At 42.2% G+C, this 12,500-nt stretch overlaps 18 non-coding genes and 14 pseudogenes across 18 annotated transcripts; all 32 read right to left on the bottom strand.

Moving 5' to 3' along the window:
- Positions 1–54: 54 nt before the first annotated feature.
- LOC132968380 (5S ribosomal RNA) lies at positions 55–163 on the bottom strand (annotated as a pseudogene).
- Positions 164–284: 121 nt separating this feature from the next.
- On the bottom strand, positions 285–403 carry LOC132968231 (5S ribosomal RNA). The gene has a single exon (XR_009671077.1). It is a non-coding gene; the product is annotated as a 5S ribosomal RNA (ribosomal RNA).
- Positions 404–525: 122 nt separating this feature from the next.
- LOC132968459 (5S ribosomal RNA) lies at positions 526–644 on the bottom strand (annotated as a pseudogene).
- Positions 645–765: 121 nt separating this feature from the next.
- On the bottom strand, positions 766–884 carry LOC132968294 (5S ribosomal RNA). The gene has a single exon (XR_009671137.1). It is a non-coding gene; the product is annotated as a 5S ribosomal RNA (ribosomal RNA).
- Positions 885–1,005: 121 nt separating this feature from the next.
- On the bottom strand, positions 1,006–1,124 carry LOC132968173 (5S ribosomal RNA). Its single transcript, XR_009671020.1, has one exon. It is a non-coding gene; the product is annotated as a 5S ribosomal RNA (ribosomal RNA).
- Positions 1,125–1,244: 120 nt separating this feature from the next.
- On the bottom strand, positions 1,245–1,363 carry LOC132968352 (5S ribosomal RNA). The gene has a single exon (XR_009671187.1). It is a non-coding gene; the product is annotated as a 5S ribosomal RNA (ribosomal RNA).
- Positions 1,364–1,486: 123 nt separating this feature from the next.
- On the bottom strand, positions 1,487–1,605 carry LOC132968206 (5S ribosomal RNA). The gene has a single exon (XR_009671053.1). It is a non-coding gene; the product is annotated as a 5S ribosomal RNA (ribosomal RNA).
- Positions 1,606–1,728: 123 nt separating this feature from the next.
- On the bottom strand, positions 1,729–1,837 carry LOC132967835 (5S ribosomal RNA; annotated as a pseudogene).
- A 122-nt stretch (positions 1,838–1,959) lies between these two features.
- Positions 1,960–2,078, bottom strand: LOC132968392 (5S ribosomal RNA; annotated as a pseudogene).
- A 121-nt stretch (positions 2,079–2,199) lies between these two features.
- Positions 2,200–2,308, bottom strand: LOC132968437 (5S ribosomal RNA; annotated as a pseudogene).
- A 121-nt stretch (positions 2,309–2,429) lies between these two features.
- On the bottom strand, positions 2,430–2,548 carry LOC132968159 (5S ribosomal RNA). Its single transcript, XR_009671006.1, has one exon. It is a non-coding gene; the product is annotated as a 5S ribosomal RNA (ribosomal RNA).
- Positions 2,549–2,670: 122 nt separating this feature from the next.
- LOC132968458 (5S ribosomal RNA) lies at positions 2,671–2,789 on the bottom strand (annotated as a pseudogene).
- Positions 2,790–2,911: 122 nt separating this feature from the next.
- Positions 2,912–3,030, bottom strand: LOC132968126 (5S ribosomal RNA). The gene has a single exon (XR_009670974.1). It is a non-coding gene; the product is annotated as a 5S ribosomal RNA (ribosomal RNA).
- Positions 3,031–3,151: 121 nt separating this feature from the next.
- On the bottom strand, positions 3,152–3,270 carry LOC132968391 (5S ribosomal RNA; annotated as a pseudogene).
- A 121-nt stretch (positions 3,271–3,391) lies between these two features.
- LOC132968216 (5S ribosomal RNA) lies at positions 3,392–3,510 on the bottom strand. The gene has a single exon (XR_009671062.1). It is a non-coding gene; the product is annotated as a 5S ribosomal RNA (ribosomal RNA).
- Positions 3,511–3,634: 124 nt separating this feature from the next.
- LOC132967858 (5S ribosomal RNA) lies at positions 3,635–3,753 on the bottom strand (annotated as a pseudogene).
- A 121-nt stretch (positions 3,754–3,874) lies between these two features.
- Positions 3,875–3,993, bottom strand: LOC132968341 (5S ribosomal RNA). The gene has a single exon (XR_009671177.1). It is a non-coding gene; the product is annotated as a 5S ribosomal RNA (ribosomal RNA).
- Positions 3,994–4,115: 122 nt separating this feature from the next.
- LOC132968282 (5S ribosomal RNA) lies at positions 4,116–4,234 on the bottom strand. Its single transcript, XR_009671126.1, has one exon. It is a non-coding gene; the product is annotated as a 5S ribosomal RNA (ribosomal RNA).
- A 120-nt stretch (positions 4,235–4,354) lies between these two features.
- LOC132968356 (5S ribosomal RNA) lies at positions 4,355–4,473 on the bottom strand. Its single transcript, XR_009671191.1, has one exon. It is a non-coding gene; the product is annotated as a 5S ribosomal RNA (ribosomal RNA).
- Positions 4,474–4,595: 122 nt separating this feature from the next.
- Positions 4,596–4,714, bottom strand: LOC132968390 (5S ribosomal RNA; annotated as a pseudogene).
- Positions 4,715–4,836: 122 nt separating this feature from the next.
- On the bottom strand, positions 4,837–4,955 carry LOC132968265 (5S ribosomal RNA). The gene has a single exon (XR_009671110.1). It is a non-coding gene; the product is annotated as a 5S ribosomal RNA (ribosomal RNA).
- A 121-nt stretch (positions 4,956–5,076) lies between these two features.
- LOC132968325 (5S ribosomal RNA) lies at positions 5,077–5,195 on the bottom strand. Its single transcript, XR_009671165.1, has one exon. It is a non-coding gene; the product is annotated as a 5S ribosomal RNA (ribosomal RNA).
- Positions 5,196–5,317: 122 nt separating this feature from the next.
- LOC132968463 (5S ribosomal RNA) lies at positions 5,318–5,436 on the bottom strand. The gene has a single exon (XR_009671218.1). It is a non-coding gene; the product is annotated as a 5S ribosomal RNA (ribosomal RNA).
- Positions 5,437–5,558: 122 nt separating this feature from the next.
- Positions 5,559–5,667, bottom strand: LOC132967850 (5S ribosomal RNA; annotated as a pseudogene).
- A 123-nt stretch (positions 5,668–5,790) lies between these two features.
- Positions 5,791–5,899, bottom strand: LOC132967951 (5S ribosomal RNA; annotated as a pseudogene).
- Positions 5,900–6,020: 121 nt separating this feature from the next.
- LOC132968410 (5S ribosomal RNA) lies at positions 6,021–6,129 on the bottom strand (annotated as a pseudogene).
- Positions 6,130–6,249: 120 nt separating this feature from the next.
- LOC132968192 (5S ribosomal RNA) lies at positions 6,250–6,368 on the bottom strand. Its single transcript, XR_009671039.1, has one exon. It is a non-coding gene; the product is annotated as a 5S ribosomal RNA (ribosomal RNA).
- A 122-nt stretch (positions 6,369–6,490) lies between these two features.
- On the bottom strand, positions 6,491–6,609 carry LOC132968070 (5S ribosomal RNA). The gene has a single exon (XR_009670919.1). It is a non-coding gene; the product is annotated as a 5S ribosomal RNA (ribosomal RNA).
- Positions 6,610–6,730: 121 nt separating this feature from the next.
- On the bottom strand, positions 6,731–6,849 carry LOC132968224 (5S ribosomal RNA). Its single transcript, XR_009671070.1, has one exon. It is a non-coding gene; the product is annotated as a 5S ribosomal RNA (ribosomal RNA).
- Positions 6,850–6,971: 122 nt separating this feature from the next.
- Positions 6,972–7,090, bottom strand: LOC132968228 (5S ribosomal RNA). The gene has a single exon (XR_009671074.1). It is a non-coding gene; the product is annotated as a 5S ribosomal RNA (ribosomal RNA).
- A 121-nt stretch (positions 7,091–7,211) lies between these two features.
- On the bottom strand, positions 7,212–7,320 carry LOC132967824 (5S ribosomal RNA; annotated as a pseudogene).
- Positions 7,321–7,443: 123 nt separating this feature from the next.
- LOC132967940 (5S ribosomal RNA) lies at positions 7,444–7,552 on the bottom strand (annotated as a pseudogene).
- Between the last annotated feature and the right edge of the window lie 4,948 nt (positions 7,553–12,500).

The following is a 12,500-nucleotide window of genomic DNA, read 5'->3' as shown; positions in this document are numbered from 1 at the left end:
TGTGAATATGTCTCTATATGATAAAAAAAAAACATATGATCAAAAAAATGAAAAAACTTACAGCACCTGGTATTCCCAGGCGGTCTCCCATCCAAGTACTAACCAGGCCCTACCCTGCTTAGCTTCCGAGATCGGGCGTGTTCAGGGTGGCATGGCCGTAAGCCATTATTGTGTTCAGAAAGGGGCCTTTTAAAGATGTCATGCCCTTGATTCTGGCTGAATTTTTGGACATGTGAATATGTCTCTATATGATAAAAAAAAACATATGATCAAAAAAATGAAAAAGCTTACAGCACCTGGTATTCCCAGGCGGACTCCCATCCAAGTACTAACCAGGCCCGACCCTGCATAGCTTCCGAGATCGGACGAGATCGGGCGTGTTCAGGGTAGTATGGCCGTAAGCCATTATTGTGTGCAGAAAGGGGCCTTTTAAAGATGTCATGCCCTTGATTCTGGCTAAATTTTTGGACATGTGAATATGTCTCTATATGATAAAAAAAAAACATATGATCAAAAAAATGAAAAAGCTTACAGCGTCTGGTATTCCCAGGCGGTCTCCCATCCAAGTACTAAGCAGGCACGACCCTACTTAGTTTCCGAGATCGGACGAGATCGGGCGTGTTAAGGGTGGTATGGCCGTAAGCTGTTATTGTGTGCAGAAAGGGGCCTTTTAAAGATGTCATGCCCTTGATTCTGGCTGAATTTTTGGACATGTGAATATGTCTCTATATGATAAAAAAAAACATATGATCAAAAAAATGAAAAAGCTTACAGCACCTGGTATTCCCAGGCGGTCTCCCATCCAGGTTCTAACCAGGCCCTACCCTACTTAGCTTCCGAGATCGGACGAGATCAGGCGTGTTCAGGGTGGTATGGCCATAAGCCATTATTGTGTGCAGACAGGGGCCTTTTAAAGATGTCATGCCCTTGATTCTGGCTGAATTTTTGGACATGTGAATATGTCTCTATATGATAAAAAAAAACATATGATCAAAAAAATGAAAATGCTTACAGCACCTGGTATTCCCAGGTGGTCTCCCATCCAAGTACTATCCAGGCCCGACCCTGCTTAGCTTCCGAGATCGGACGAGATCGGGCGTGTTCAGGGTGGTATGGCCGTAAGCCATTATTGTGTGCAGACAGGGGCCTTTTAAAGATGTCATGCCCTTGATTCTGGCTGAATTTGTGGACATGTGAATATGTCTCTCTATGATAAAAAAAACATATGATCAAAAAAATAAAAAAGCTTACAGCATCTGGTATTCCCAGGCGGTCCCCCATTCAAGTACTAACCAGGCCCGACCCTGCTTAGCTTCCGAGATGGGACGAGATCGGGCGTGTTAAGGGTGGTATGGCCGTAAGCCATTATTGTGTGCAGACAGGGGCCTTTTAAAGATGTTATGCCCTTGATTCTGGCTGAATTTTTGGACATGTGAATATGTCTCTATATGATCAAAAAAAAAACATATGATCAAAAAAATGAAAAAGCTTACAGCACCTGGTATTCCCAGGCGGTCTCCCATCCAAGTACTAACCAGGCCCGACCCTGCTTAGCTTCCGAGATCGGACGAGATCAGGTGTGTTCAGGGTGGTATGGCTGTAAGCTGTTATTGTGTGCAGACAGGGGCCTTTTAAAGATCTCATGCCCTTGATTCTGGCTGAATTTTTGGACATGTGAATATGTCTCTATATGATAAAAAAAGAACATATGATCAAAAAAAATGAAAAAGCTTACAGCACCTGGTATTCCCAGGCGGTCTCCCATCCAAGTACTAACCAGGCCTGACCTTGCTTAGCTTCCGAGATCGGTCGTATTCAGGGTGGTATGGCCGTAAGCCATTATTGTGTGCAGACAGGGGCCTTTTAAAGATGTCATGCCCTTGATTCTGGCTGAATTTTTGGACATGTGAATATGTCTCTATATGATAAAAAAAAACATATGATCAAAAAAAATGAAAAAGCTTACAGCGTCTGGTATTCCCAGGCGGTCTCCCATCCAAGTACTAACCAGGCACGACCCTACTTAGTTTCCGAGATCGGACGAGATCGGGCGTGTTAAGGGTGGTATGGCCGTAAGCTGTTATTGTGTGCAGAAAGGGGCCTTTTAAAGATGTCATGCCCTTGATTCTGGTTGAATTTTTGGACATGTGAATATGTCTTTATATGATAAAAAAAAACATATGATCAAAAAAATGAAAACGCTTACAGCACCTGGTATTCCCAGGCGGTCTCCCATCCAAGTACTAATCAGGCACTACCCTGCTTAGCTTCCGAGATCGGGCGTGTTCAGGGTGGTATGGCCGTAAGCCATTATTGTGTGCAGAAAGGGGCCTTTTAAAGATGTCATGCCCTTGATTCTGGCTGAATTTTTGGACATGTGAATATGTCTCTATATGATAAAAAAAAACATATGATCAAAAAAATGAAAAAGCTTACAGCACCTGGTATTCCCAGGCGGACTCCCATCCAAGTACTAACCAGGCCCGACCCTGCATAGCTTCCGAGATCGGACGAGATCGGGCGTGTTCAGGGTGGTATGGCCGTAAGCCATTATTGTGTGCAGAAAGGGGCCTTTTAAAGATGTCATGCCCTTGATTCTGGCTAAATTTTTGGACATGTGAATATGTCTCTATATGATAAAAAAAAAACATATGATCAAAAAAATGAAAAAGCTTACAGCGTCTGGTATTCCCAGGCGGTCTCCCATCCAAGTACTAAGCAGGCACGACCCTACTTAGTTTCCGAGATCGGACGAGATCGGGCGTGTTAAGGGTGGTATGGCCGTAAGCCATTATTGTATGCAGAAAGGGGCCTTTTAAAGATGTCATGCCCTTGATTCTGGCTGAATTTTTGGACATGTGAATATGTCTCTATATGATAAAAAAAAAACATATGATCCAAAAAATGAAAAAACTTACAGCACCTGGTATTCCCAGGCGGTCTCCCACCCAAGTACTAACCAGGCCCTACCCTGCTTAGCTTCCGAGATCGGACGAGATCAGGCGTGTTCAGGGTGGTATGGCCATAAGCCATTATTGTGTGCAGAGAGGGGCCTTTTAAAGATGTCATGCCCTTGATTCTGGCTGAATTTTTGGACATGTGAATATGTCTCTATATGATAAAAAAAACATATGATCAAAAAAAATGAAAAAGCTTACAGCGTCTGGTATTCCCAGGCGGTCTCCCATCCAAGTACTAACCAGGCACGACCCTACTTAGTTTCCGAGATCGGACGAGATCGGGCGTGTTAAGGGTGGTATGGCCGTAAGCCGTTATTGTGTGCAGAAAGGGGCCTTTTAAAGATGTCATGCCCTTGATTCTGGCTGAATTTTTGGACATGTGAATATGTCTTTATATGATAAAAAAAAACATATGATCAAAAAAATGAAAACGCTTACAGCACCTGGTATTCCAAGGTGGTCTCCCATCCAAGTACTAACCAGGCCCAACCCTGCTTAGCTTCCGAGATCGAACGAGATCGGGCGTGTTCAGGGTGTTATGGCCGTAAGCCATTATTGTGTGCAAACAGGGGCCTTTTAAAGATGTCATGCCCTTGATTCTGGCTGAATTTGTGGACATGTGAATATGTCTCTCTATGATAAAAAAAAAAAAATATGATCAAAAAAATAAGAAAAGCTTACAGCATCTGGTATTCCCAGGCGGTCTCCCATCCAAGTATTAACCAGGCTCGACCCTGCTTAGCTTCCGAGATGGGACGAGATCGGACGTGTTCAGGGTGGTATGGCCATAAGTCATTATTGTGTGCAGAAAGGGGCCTTTTAAAGATGTCATGCCCTTGATTCTGGCTGAATTTTTGGACATGTGAATATGTCTCTATATGATAAAAAAAAACATATCATCAAAAAAATGAAAAAGCTTACAGCACCTGGTATTCCCAGGCGGTCTCCCATCCAAGTACTAACCAGGCCCGACCCTGCTTAGCTTCCGAGATCGGACGAGATCGGGCGTGTTCAGGGTGGTATGGCCGTAAGCCATTATTGTGTGCAGAAAGGGGCCTTTTAAAGATGTCATGCCCTTGATTCTGGCTGAATTTTTGGACATGTGAATATGTCTCTATATGATAAAAAAAAACATATGATCAAACAAAATGAAAAAGCTTACAGCACCTGGTATTCCCAGGCGGTCTCCCATCCAAATACTAACCAGGCCCGACCCTGCTTAGCTTCTGAGATCGGACGAGATTGGGCGTGTTCAGGGTGGTATGGCCGTAAGCCATTATTGTGAGCAGAAAGGTGCCTTTTAAAGATGTCATGCCCTTGATTCTGGCTGAATTTTTGGACATGTGAATATGTCTCTATATGATAAAAAAAAAACATGATCAAAAAAATGAAAAAGCTTACAGCACCTGGTATTCCCAGGCGGTCTCCCATCCAAGTACTAACCAGGCCTTACCCTGCTTAGCTTCTGAGATGGAACGAGATCGGGCGTGTTCAGGGTGGTATGGCTGTAAGCCATTATTGTCTGCAGACAGGGGCCTTTTAAAGATGTCATGCCCTTGATTCTGGCTGAATTTTTGGACATGTGAATATGTCTCTATATGATAAAAAAAAAACATATGATCAAAAAAATGAAAAAGCTTACAGCGTCTGGTATTCCCAGGCGGTCTCCCATCCAAGTACTAACCAGGCACGACCCTACTTAGTTTCCGAGATCGGACGAGATCGGGCGTGTTAAGGGTGGTATGGCCGTAAGCTGTTATTGTGTGCAGAAAGGGGCCTTTTAAAGATGTCATGCCCTTGATTCTGGCTGAATTTTTGGACATGTGAATATGTCTCTATATGATAAAAAAAAAACATATGATCAAAAAAATGAAAAAGCTTACAGCACCTGGTATTCCCAGGCGGTCTCCCATCCAAGTACTAACCAGGCCCTAGCCTGCTTAGCTTCCGAGATCGGACAAGATCAGGCGTGTTCAGGGTGGTATGGCCATAAGCCATTATTGTGTGCAGACAGGGGCCTTTTAAAGATGTCATGCCCTTGATTCTGGCTGAATTTGTGGACATGTGAATATGTCTCTCTATGATAAAAAAAACATATGATCAAAAAAATAAAAAAAGCTTACAGCATCTGGTATTCCCAGGCGGTCTCCCATTCAAGTACTAACCAGGCCCGACCCTGCTTAGCTTCTGAGATCGGACGAGATTGGGCGTGTTCAGGGTGGTATGGCCGTAAGCCATTATTGTGTGCAGAAAGGGGCCTTTTAAAGATGTCATGCCCTTGATTCTGGCTGAATTTTTGGACATGTGAATATGTCTCTATATGATAAAAAAAAAACATATGATCAAAAAAATGAAAAAGCTTACAGCACCTGGTATTCCCAGGCGGTCTCCCATCCAAGTACTAACCAGGCCCGACCCTGCTTAGCTTCCGAGATCGGACGAGATCAGGCGTGTTCAGGGTGGTATGGCCGTAAGCTGTTATTGTGTGCAGACAGGGGCCTTTTAAAGATCTCATGCCCTTGATTCTGGCTGAATTTTAGGACATGTGAATATGTCTCTATATGATAAAAAAAAAACATATTATCAAAAAAATGAAAAAGCTTACAGCACCTGGTATTCCCAGGCGGTCTCCCATTCAAGTACTAACCAGGCCCCACCCTGCTTAGCTTCCAAGATCGGACGAGTTCAGGGTGGTATGGCCATAAGCCATTATTGTGTGCAGAAAGGGGCCTTTTAAAGATGTCATGCTCTTGATTCTGGCTGAATTTTTGGACATGTGAATATGTCTCTATATGATAAAAAAAAAAACATATGATCAAAAAAATGAAGAAGCTTACAGCACCTGGTATTCCCAGGCTGTCTCCCATCCAAGTACTAACCTGGCCCGACCCTGCTTACCTTCTGAGATCGGACGAGTTCAGGGTTGTATGGCCATAAGCCATTATTGTGTGCAGAACGGGGCCTTTTAAAGATGTCATGCCCTTGATTCTGGCTGAATTTTTGGACATGTGAATATGTCTCTATATGATAAAAAAAAACATATGATCAAAAAAATGAAAAAGCTTACAGCACCTGGTATTCCCAGGCGGTCTCCCATCTAAGTACTAACCAGGCCCGACCCTGCTTAGCTTCCGAGATCGGATGAGTTCAGGGTGGTATGGCCGTAAGCCATTATTGTGTGCAGAAATGGGCCTTAAAGATGTCATTCCCTTGATTCTGGCTGAATATTTGGACATGTGAATATGTCTCTATATGATAAAAAAAAAACATATGATCAAAAAAATGAAAAAGCTTACAGCACCTGGTATTCCCGGGCGGTCTCCCATCCAAGTACTAACCAGGCCCGACCTTGCTTAGCTTCCGAGATCGGACAAGATCGGGCGTGTTCAGGGTGGTATGGCCGTAAGCAATTATTGTGTGCAGACAGGGGCCTTTTAAAGATGTCATGCCCTTGATTCTGGCTGAATTTTTGGACATGTGAATATGTCTCTCTATGATAAAAAAAAAACATATGATCAAAAAAATGAAAAAGCTTATAGCACCTGGTATTCCCAGGCGGTCTCCCATCCAAGTACTAACCAGGCCCGACCCTGCTTAGCTTCCGAGATCGGACGAGATCGGGCGTGTTCAGGGTGGTATGGCCATAAGTCATTATTGTGTGCAGAAAGGGTCCTTTTAAAGATGTCATGCCCTTGATTCTGGCTGAATTTTTGGACATGTGAATATGTCTCTATATGATAAAAAAAAACATATCATCAAAAAAATGAAAAAGCTTACAGCACCTGGTATTCCCAGGCGGTCTCCCATCCAAGTACTAACCAGGCCCGACCCTGCTTAGCTTCCGAGATCGGACGAGATCGGGCGTGTTCAGGGTGGTATGGCCGTAAGCCATTATTGTATGCAGAAAGGGGCCTTTTAAAGATGTCATGCCCTTGATTCTGGCTGAATTTTTGGACATGTGAATATGTCTCTATATGATAAAAAAAAAACATATGATCAAAAAAATGAAAAAACTTACAGCACCTGGTATTCCCAGGCGGTCTCCCATCCAGGTACTAACCAGGCCATACCCTGCTTAGCTTCCGAGATCGGACGAGATCAGGCGTGTTCAGGGTGGTATGGCCGTAAGCCATTATTGTGTGCAGAAAGGGGCCTTTTAAAGATGTCATGCCCTTGATTCTGGCTGAATTTTAGGACATGTGAATATGTCTCTATATGATAAAAAAAAACATATGATCAAAAAAATGAAAAAGCTTACAGCACCTGGTATTCCCAGGCGGTCTCCCATTCAAGTACTAACCAGGCCCCACCCTGCTTAGCTTCCAAGATTGGACGAGTTCAGGGTGGTATGGCCATAAGCCATTATTGTGTGCAGAAAGGGGCCTTTTAAAGATGTCATGCTCTTGATTCTGGCTGAATTTTTGGACATGTGAATATGTCTCTATATGATAAAAAAAAAAACATATGATCAAAAAAATGAAGAAGCTTACAGCACCTGGTATTCCCAGGCTGTCTCCTATCAAAGTACTAACCTGGCCCGACCCTGCTTACCTTCTGAGATCGGACGAGTTCAGGGTTGTATGGCCGTAAGCCATTATTGTGTGCAGAAAGGGGCCTTTTAAAGATGTCATGCCCTTGATTCTGGCTGAATTTTTGGACATGTGAATATGTCTCTATATGATAAAAAAAAACATATGATCAAAAAAATGAAAAAGCTTACAGCACCTGGTATTCCCAGGCGGTCTCCCATCTAAGTACTAACCAGGCCCGACCCTGCATAGCTTCCGAGATCGGACGAGATCGGGCGTGTTTTTTTTTTTTTTTTATCTTTTATTATCAAAATTACAAAAACATTTATAATTCTTTCACATCATTTACAACAAATGCTATTACAATACATACACCCTCTAAATTAAACCTCCCCTCTGACGCAAACGGCACCCTAAAAACAATAAAAACATAGCATCAGGAAAAAAAACTCAAACCACCCCTGATACCCCCAACTCATGACAACTCTTCTGAGTCCCTCCCCCAAAGCAAACACCCCTCTGAAAACAAACCACAAAAACATACAAAAACCCCACAGTATTCTCAAAAAACCACTGAGAAAAAAAAAACCACCAAATCAAATCACCCATTTTCCCCATGACCAAAAAAGAAGCCCTCGTACCAAAAAAACAAAAACAAAATAATTTAGACATCCCACATAATTCCCTCCTCATTTACTCTACACACATTCGCACCTTCCACAAACATTCTCACAAACTCACTCTCATTCGCTATGTACAACAATTTAAGATGTGCTTTCCATTCATTCACAAACATTCTCCACACATTCATTTTCTTACTTTCATACAGTGCATAATTCCTTCTGTTAAAAACCGCTTTTCTTGCAAAAGCCAAAATTATATTCATTACATTGTGATTTTTTTGTTTTGTTCCCACCCCCAACAACACCGACAATTCCCACCCCCTTTCATTCCAACACTCATTCTTACTGCATTTCCCCAACATTTCTCTTATTTTTCCCCAAAAATAAACCAATTCCCCACACGTAACAAACAAATGTATTAAATCCTCATCCGTACTTTCACATACACAACACTTTCTTTCATACCTCTCCTTATGGATCTGATGCAGGACGATGCAGGTGAAGATCCTCCTGTGCCTCAGTTTGAAATCTAGGTCAAATATTGCATGTGGTGTATGCGGAATGTTAATGTTCTTCCATATCATGTTGCTTGTTATGTCCGGGTATGTGTCTGTCCATTTTACTTCGGATGTGGGTTTCTGTATTCTATGTGTGATTGCGCACCTATACCAAATTTTTGTAGTGACATCTGTAATGTTGTGTTTCTTCTCCCCTAGGCACAGGGAGATCCCCCCCACATCGTCCTGCATCACTCCCTCCTTCTCTTTGATTAATTTTTCCCATTCGCTCGACAAAGACAATTTTACATTTGCAAACACTCTCTCAATCACATCCTTTCTGCACACACACCCTTTATTTTTTAAACCCCTCACCACCATTTGTAAATCAAAATCCCCCCCACAGTTCAGTAAATCCCTTATTCTAATATATCCCGCTTTCGACATAGCTTCACACTTAATTACCCTCTCCCCATTTTTAAAATACGGGCTCGAGAGGAAGGGCAGTCGTAGCACTGACCCTCTCGTTCCGCACTCTGGTACAGTCCAGGATGAAACCTGATACCACGCACTGAGTACTTCCTGGAAAAACCGTGGCAAGTGTTTAAATGAATCTGGGTTATTGATCTGGTACAGGTTGTCCTCGTTGTAGAGTCCAAAACTGCACAGATATTGTTTGAAGTGGTTTTTCCAAACTACGTTCCGGTTCTGGTCCATAAATTTGCCTATCAATTTGACTCTTAGTGCTACTTTTTTTGTAAGTAAATCAATCAAAGCTAGCCCCCCCTGATCTTTAGCCCCTATTATTGTTTTGTGAGCTATACTCGCTGCTTTGTTTTTCCAAATAAAGTCCCTAATGGTCTTTGAAATCTCCTTAAAGGCCCAGTCCGGAAGCGTACAAGTACTCAGCGCATGATTCACTTTGGACAACACGAGAGCATTTGTTACGGCTACCCTTCCTCTCAACAATAGACCCCTCGCTTTCCACAAATTCAATGTTTTTTTAATTTTACCCACCACCTCTTTCCATGTTACATCATCACATTCATTCTCATTTTTCCCCATATTCACTCCCAACACTTTTCTTCTCTCACACACCGTTTTAAATCCCCACTTATTAACTAGATTGGATTCCTTACCTAGTAACATAATTTCTGACTTATTTTCATTTACTTTTGCCCCAGATGCTCTTTCATAAGTTTGTACATGTTTTAATATCAATTCTATATCCTCCTCTCCTTTTACCATTATATTCACGTCATCTGCATACTGTATTATTTTTACGTTTTCCTTACCTATACCTTTTATGTTTACGTCTTCCGATATCAGTGCTGCCAGCGGCTCTGCTACCAAGCTGTACAACAGCGCTGACATCGGACATCCTTGTCTCACTGACCTTGATATTTTAAAAGAATCAGTTAGTTCCCCGTTACATTTTATCTTGCTTTCCGCTCCTGTATACAACATATTTATCCATTCTCTCATTCTCTCCCCGAATCCAAACTTCTCTAACACCTTCCCCATGAACCCGTGATCTACTCTGTCAAAAGCTTTATTTAAATCAATCCCTAGCCATATTCCCCCCTCCCCTTCCATATCCCTGACCGTCTGTTTTATTGAAATGATTGAGTCTGCTATGTCTCTGTTTGGTATACTGTATGATTGTGTTTGTTCTATGATTGTTCCTATTACCTCCCTGATTCTATTGGCTATTGTTTTCGCTATGATTTTGTAGTCTGTGTTGAGTAGGCTGATTGGTCTGTAGTTGTCCAGATTTTTATTGTCCCCCTTGTTTTTGTAAAAAATAGTAACCACCCCTTCCCCTAAACTTTTTGGTATATGTTTCACTTTTTCCATATATTTACTCAATTTGTTCACCAAGGGCACCAGCTGCTCTTTGAAAGCTTGGTAGAATTCCGCAGTTAGGCCATCGCTCCCAGGACTTTTGTTTTTGTTTAACCCCTCTAAAGCACTTCTGATTTCTCCCTCTGTAAACTCACAATCACACCACATTTTATCGTCCTCGCTTAGTTTTTTCTTTAAGGCACCCAAAGCTCTGTTCACACTCACGCTATCACACTCCTGTCTCGAAAACAGGCTTTCATAATAGCCCTTTACTATTTCTAAAATTCCCTTTTTATCTGTCACACTTTTACCTGCTTCATTTAATAATTCGGTTATTTCTGTTCTTTTTTGTTTTTGTTTTTCCAGACCTAAAAAAAAGGCTGTACTCCTCTCCCCCTCATACATATATTGTATTTTACTCCTAATGGCTGCACCCCTACTCTTTTTAAGTTCAATCACTCCCAACTGTTCTTTTAAATGTATGTATTTTTCGACATCTACATTATCTACACTGTCAAGCGATGCTATTTCCTCACTTAGTTGTTTTCTCAAATTCTCTTCCTTTCTATTTTCTCTCCACTTTTTCTCTTTACTATAATTGATACACTTTTTTTTAATTCTGACTTTTACACTATCCCACCACACATTCATATCTTCACTCTCATTCCACTCATATCCCACATCATTCAACAATCTTTCCATACTTTTCACAAACATTCCATCATCCAGCAAGCTTGCATTAAAGCACCATATCCCTCCTTTACGTACATTCGTTTCTTTTCTAAACGTGATTTCTATTCCAGCGTGATCGCTCCACATATTAGTTTTATATTCAACTTCTTTAATCCACCTCACTACCTCGCATGTCACCAAAGCATAATCTATTCTAGATTGTTTTAATCTATTCAGTACAATTTGTCTCCTGGAGAACACTCTCTCCCATGGATGTAGCAATCTCCAAATATCAATGCATTGTTTCGTTATCATTATATCTTTAAGTGTCCCCCTGCTCACATCCCCCTTAAACACATTATTTTTTGACACATCGGTGGGTGTCATCGCCACATTAAAGTCACCGATTATTATACAATTCCTTTCCCACCATTTGCTTATTGCAATGAAGAATGTTTTCCTTTCTTTTTCTCCATTCGGTGCATATATATTTATGATTCTTATATTTTTCGTTTCATACACACAGTCTATTACTATTATTCTTCCTTCTTTGTCTCCATAAACCAAATTTACCCCTGTTACCCGACCCGTTTTGACTAAAACCGCCACTCCTCTCGCCCTCGACGTGCCATTGGAGCAGAAAATATGGCCCACAAAGTCTTTTTTTATGTCTTCCACCAGGGAATCATCCCACCTGGTCTCCTGCAGGCACAAAACGTCATTCTGCAAGGAGAGAATCGCATGTCTTTTTTCTTTGTTCCTTAGTCCATTCACGTTTATCGAAAATAAATTAAAGGCCATTATCATAAAAATAAAAACAAAAAAAACGGATTTACAGGGGTTATTGTCAGTCATTATTTGTCCTTACATTTCAATTTTTTCACCAACTTTTTTCGTTGTCCAAGACTTAGTCTTTTTTGCGCACTCGCCAGTTCACTCACATCCATTTCGCTGTCCGTTTCATTGGGACTGGTGCTTTTACCCGTATTATTTAGCGTGATTTTTCTCCCTCCCGTCTGTCCAACACCACTCTCAGGCATCTCCCTCCCCTCTGTGCTCATGCTTACCCCCGGGTCTTCTGCCACGTCCCTTCCGTCTCCTTTTTTCCCTCTCTCGCTCGTTTTTCGCTGCTTCTGCTGTCCTCCCTCTCCAGCCAGCTCCGGCGTCTCCAGCTCGCACTCTGACGCCCGTTCTCCTCCGCTCTCTCCGCTCTGCTCCATTTCTCCGTCACTGTTCTCGTCTTCTCTGATCTCCTTCCTGCTTGCTCCGATCACCTCCTTCTCCTCCGCCTCCTCCTCGTACACCTCCTCCGCCTCGTCTTCATCCTCGTACACCTCCTCCACCTCGTTCTTGCTTTCCTCTCCGTTCTCACAC

Source organism: Labrus mixtus, unplaced genomic scaffold, assembly GCF_963584025.1.
Source record: "Labrus mixtus unplaced genomic scaffold, fLabMix1.1 SCAFFOLD_74, whole genome shotgun sequence".
Lineage (NCBI taxonomy): Eukaryota > Metazoa > Chordata > Actinopteri > Labriformes > Labridae > Labrus > Labrus mixtus.
The sequence above is the reverse complement of the archived record's forward strand: the minus strand, read 5'-3'. Positions and strand labels throughout refer to the sequence as shown.